At 37.1% G+C, this 5973-nt stretch overlaps 1 protein-coding gene across 2 annotated transcripts in view; it reads left to right on the top strand.

Moving 5' to 3' along the window:
- Window positions 1–377: 377 nt before the first annotated feature.
- LOC144972232 (transmembrane channel-like protein 7) overlaps window positions 378–5973 on the top strand; it is an 81762-nt gene continuing 76166 nt past the window's right edge. For both annotated transcript variants that reach the window (XR_013645315.1, XM_078913269.1), the window contains exon 1: window positions 378–556. The gene's annotated coding sequence lies outside the window, so the exon portion shown is untranslated. The remainder of the gene's footprint in view (window positions 557–5973) is intronic.

Genomic DNA, 5973 nt, shown 5'->3' with positions numbered 1-5973 from the left:
AAAAACAAGAAACAAAAAAAAAACAACAACAAAAAACAACAAAAAACAAACGAAAAACAAAAACAAAAAACAAAGCAAAACGTACCAAAACAGGAACAAGCAAAATTCAACCAATAACAAAACAACAGACCCCCCTCCCTCCCCTTTTTATTAAAAAAAAAAAAAAAAAAAAAAAAAAAAAAAAAAAAAAAAACCCAAAAACAAAAAAAAACAAAAAAACTAAAAAAAAAAACAAAACAAAAAAAAAACAAACAAACAAAAAACAAATAGAAAACAGACTAAAACCAAAAACCTAAAAAAAAACAACAAAAAACCAACCCACCCCCGGCTTTTAATCTCGCCGAGTAAAAGGCAAAAGGTGAAATCCAGCCGGGTGAGTTGATCGGCTGTCGTCTGGACTGGGTACAACGATGGAGCACCTCGTGCGGTAGTGTGTTGGATGAAGAGACGGTGTGTTTGTTTTGATGTGTACTAAAGTGACGATGTCATACAGTTTCAACGAAAATAATAATTAGTGTGTTAAGTGCAATCACAGTGTCTTCGAATGAAGAAATCGGTGAGTAACTTTACTGTAATCGGTTTTATTCCCGTGTGCTGTAAAAACAAAACATGTCTACTATTTTGGCAATAAAACTCGTCCTTTCTTTCAAACATCGATAAGTTAATTGTTTAATTTTAATATGACCCTCAACTTTCAATATCTCTCAAACCTGGGACTTCCTTTCCAGTCTTCCGTGACGTCCCAGGTTTTCGAATTTTTGACAAGATGAAGGTCATTTTAATTGATCGATATTTAATTTGAAGGACGAGTTTTCTGGTCAAAATTTAAAAACGTGTGTTTTATTTTATCGAACTACGTCAATGTGTAATGTGTTGATACTCACTCAACCCTAACACCGACTATATCCGTAGTTAGCTCACTCAACCCTAACACCGACTATATCCGTATTAACTCACTCAACCCTAACACCGACTAATCCGTAGTTAACTCACTCAACCCTAACAGCGACTATATCCGTAGTTTACCCGGTTACTTTTACCCATGCCTATTTATTACATTTTCTGAGACAAATTATAGACGTAGAATCAAAGTTAATGTTTTTAGTTTTTACATGTTAATGATAGTTGAATAAAACTATCTATGTACATGTTCATTTTTAATACATTTTTTTTCCAATTTTGAAAAGTAGCAAAAATCTCTAGGATTGAGTGTGTTATTGACGGACACAATGTGAGTCCAGAAATTGGTGACGGAGAGTTGTCATATTGTGTCTCATGATACAAGTCTAAGTCAAAATGATACGAAGCTGCTAGAAGCGGTGGGTTGGGGAACAAACATGTAAAAACAACAACAAAAATGAATACAACAACTTATTAAATAAATAAATAAATAAAGGAAAAAAAAACCACACTCACACACACACACACACACACAACACAAAATAAATATATTATTATATATATACCAAGTACAGAAGGATTCGGGCTAAATCTCCTAACAACAACAACAACAACAACAACAACAACAACAACAACAACAAACAAACAAACCTATATTAGTTAAAATCCATAGCCGGTCGATACATTTAACATCTATGTATTTCTACATTGCCGTCCTATGGGAAAACCCAGAATGTTTTAGAATTTGGTCTGAAAACTCGTTATTTCAATGGCCTTCAACAGTCGTGACGTCACTTCCTTCGTAATGACCCATGATAACTTAGTAACTGGCTCTAAACTATCGGAACAATGGCGGACGTCCTTATGAAATTATACTTCTCCGTGAGCATAAAAGTGTATCCAGAGGAGGAAAACATAAATAGAATCATGTTTCGACTTTTATACATTATGATCACATGACATGTGAACAAGTTCTAGCCAGCATGAAGAATAAAAAGTACCGATTTTTTTGCTTAGGACTAAGCTGATCAATGCTATGAGCTTCTTAGTCAATCACATACTTGCCATCCGGAAATATATGGACCAACACACACAACTCTGTGTAACATTGAACGTTTATAGTCTGATTAATACAGTTTATGTGAGAATTACTCATAAACGCGGATGGCAAAAGACAATAATAAAGACTTGAATGATGTCAACTTCGTTCTCTCTTACACATAGCGCCAAGAGCACCTTTGAGTGGAAGTGTGTGCTTTATAAATGCTTCATTTAGTTATTCTTACCTATGAATGTTTTATCAAGAATACAGAATCAAAATTCTGAAGGAGATAAAAATTAAAATGTCCCACGTGTTATTCGTCTTAGTTTCGATTGCGGCTATGTGGTCTGGTGGTCTGGGGTTCGAGCATTGCTCAGCTCATAGTTGAGTCCTTGGAAAGGCTATTTACTCACCATGTCTCACTGTACTCAGCTGTAAAATGAGTACCTTGTCGTTAACAGCGATGTCTCCGCCGAAAAAAAATTTGTAATATCGCCTAACAGGCGTCATGTCTCGCTCTACATGTTACGTGTTGCTGTTGGTCAGAGAACCTTTGTAAAGCGCTTTGAGCACGTTTAGTGGATATTGCGCTATATAAAAGCTCATGTCATACCGTATGGAAATGACAGGTTGCATTTTGGTATGTGCGGCCCCCCCCCCACCCCCACTCACCTCCGAATTCGAATTACATTGGTATTAATTATTGTATGTAGGTCACCTCGTATGATGGATGTGTGTAGTATAGTTTCTGTATGACTGTGTAAAAAGGTAATCAGTGTGTGTAATTGGTATGATGGATGTGTGTAGTAGTTTCTGTATGACTGTGTAAAAAGGTAATCAGTGTTGTTGTGTGTAATTGGTATGATGGATGTGTGTAGTAGTTTCTGTGTGATTGTGTAAAATGGTTGTGTCTGATGCCCCCACCGACCCACCGTTCCAGTTCCTATCATCCCGACGTGTACGATTTTGTAGGTCTCATAACCTAAATTATTGTGGACTCATAATACTCTTCAACAGTAGTAACGTCACTTCCTTCCTAATGACGCATCGTAACTTAGTAACACTGGCTCTAAACTATCGGAACAATGGCGGAACCGTATGAAATATTTCTCCGGCGAGCATAAAAGCGTATCCAGAGGGGGGGAAAAACATAAATTTGATCATGTTTTGACTTTAAGACATTCTGATCACAAGGCATATGAAAAGTTCTAGCCAGCATGAAGATTAAAAAGCAATGATTTTCTTTGTTGAGAACCAAGATGGCCACCGTTGCCGGGTGGCGTGACATCAGACTATTGAATCCAGTTGTTACTGAAATATTCTCAAGCCAACGCTGCCATGCCGTTCTAAGAAAAAAAAAACCCCACAAACGTTATTTAAAAATTTGACCAGAAAACTCGTCCTTCAAATATCGATCGATTTAAATGACCCTCATCTTGGCAAAAACTCTCAAACCTGGGACTTCGCGAAGTCGATCGATATTTGAAGGGCGAGTTTCTGGCCAAATTTTTAAACATGTTTTTTTTTCTTAGTCAATACGGCAGAACGGAAAATCTTGGGCATCACAATGATAACTCAAGCTCTCACATTGGGATAAAAAAAGAAGAAGAAAGAAACGACCTGGTTCCAATCTCATTGGAAGTGTAAAACCACTCTTTCGGTAGACTCGATCCATACCTTGTGTAAATAGTAAAATAGTCAATACTATATTAAATAGTGAATTTATATAGCGCCTAAACATCCACGTTAATCGTGCTCAGCAGCTCAGCGCTTTACATAATAAAAATGTTTTTTTTTTAAACAACAACAACAACAAAATAAAAATCACGACACAACATAATAAGCATGAATACAAAAACAAAACAGAAACAACACCTATTTCATAAAAAAATAAGCCTCACGGAACAACTCAGTCTTCAGACATTTCCTGAAAGATGATAAATTTTTGTCCGAAGTCCGAGGACTAAGTGCGTTCCATAGGCGTGGAGCTATGAATGAAAAGGCTTTTTTTTTGTCTTTGTTATTTAGTTATTTATTTATTAATTATTTTTTTTAGCCATCCCGGTTTATGAGTAATTCTCACTAAACTGTAATAACCAGACTATAAACGTTCATGGTTACACATTGTTTTGTGTGTTGTCCGTTATACTTCCGGATGGCAATGTTGTGAGTTTCTTAGCCAAGCGCACAGCATCTGTTGCGAATCTCAAAGTAAATTCAAATCGAGCTTTTATATAGCGCAATATCCACTTAACGTGCTCAAATCGCTTTACAAGGGGTCCCTGGCCAACAGTAACACGTAACATGTAGAACGAAACATGACGCCTGTTAGGCGATATTACAAGACAACGTTGTTAACGGCCACGTACTCATTTTACACCTGAGTACAACGAGAGAATGTGAGTAAAGAGCCTTTTCCAAGGACTCAACTATGCGCCAAGCGAGGCTCGAACCCAGGACCTTTCTATCCGAAAGCGAGTGTCATCCCACAAGACCACTTAGCGCACAAGTAAATTCTTCTTTACACTCAAGTGGATTGTTTTGTTTTGTTTTGTTTGGTTTTGTTTTTACCTGCCTGGCGGAGAACTCAACCCCCGATTATCTGTAGACACGCCCTTTTGTAAACCCCCCCCCCCCCCCGCCTCTTGGATTATTGTTGTCTTGTCCAAGGGGCGGATGCCAATTATTTGAATAGCAGGAAAGGAAAACTCAGGTATGAAGTTCACAGTCACAGCCCCTTTGACAGCTAGGTTGATTTCATTTAATTAAATTAATTAATTAATTAATTAATTAATTAATTAATTAATTAATTAATTAATTCATTCATTACTTTATTCATTCATTTATCTATTTATTCATTTATTTATTCATTTATTTATTTATCTATGAATTAATTAATTTATTTATTTACTTATATTTTTTTTTTCTATTTATTTATTTATTTATTTATATATCTATTTATTTTTTCTTTCTTTCTTGATTTATGTATTTAAACATATTAAGAAGAAGAAGAAGAAGAAGAAGAAGAAGAAGAAGAAGAAGAAGAAGAAGAAGAAGAAGAAGAAGAAGAAGAAGAAGAAGAAGAAGAAGAAGAAGATGATGATGATGATGGTGGTGGTGGTGGTGGTGGTAATGATGATTATCATGATGATGATGTTGGTAACAATAATAATCTATCAAATTGGATTATGCTTCCTATTTTCTCAACACCACTCTGTTTAATGTCTGGCCATCAGAGACCCTTTCAGCTGGACCCCCTGGGAGACAGGGCTTGTTTAGTAGTGCGGGGCGGTCCTTGGCAAGCTTAAGGACCACGGTCCTACGGTCCTTGGGAAATGAAGACCGCAAGGACCGGTCTCGACCGGTCCGTTCATTCTTGAACCGTTAAAGACCGCTACACGATGAAAACCGTGGCCTACAGGAGTAAAACACACGGAGTAGTCACACTCATTTCAAATTGTAACCTAATTAGAGAAGAGGGGTGATGCCTTCTTTATTTGCTCACCGTACTTCATTGTTACTTCGATAATTTAATAAAATTTGAAATTTATCCCCATTAACGGAGATAATGGCATCGCCCAAGGCGTTGATCGAGTTGTTCGTGGCGTTGATACACACACGCAACTCCTACCCCCCCCCCCCCCCCCCCACACACACACACACATTAGAGGGCAGCGAGCATTGAAGAGTAAGAGAGAGAGACGTGAAGTTATAATAAGAGGGGGTGATGAGGTGATAAGAGGGGTCGATGGTGACTTTTCGCCAGATCTAACAAACTCAGCTACCCATTCATTGCTGAGTAGACAGGGATTCAGAAAAAAATCGACTGCACCCGGATCGATCTCTGGCCCTTTGCGTATAAAGAGAGTGCTCTATCAACTGAGCTATCGGGGTCCCCAAATATTCTATTGGACCTTTTAAAAATACAGACGTTATAACTGGTTTTTTTGGACGGAAGAAACTAATGAAACTCATATTACTTGCTTAGTTAAAACACCAAACGAAATTTTAATATTATTGTATTATTTTAA

Source organism: Berghia stephanieae, chromosome 5, assembly GCF_034508935.2.
Source record: "Berghia stephanieae isolate SIO BIC M18660-M18661 chromosome 5, UCSD_Bste_1.3, whole genome shotgun sequence".
Taxonomy (NCBI): Eukaryota; Metazoa; Mollusca; class Gastropoda; order Nudibranchia; family Aeolidiidae; genus Berghia; species Berghia stephanieae.
Note: the sequence above shows the minus strand (reverse complement) of the source record. Positions and strands in the feature narration are given on the sequence as shown.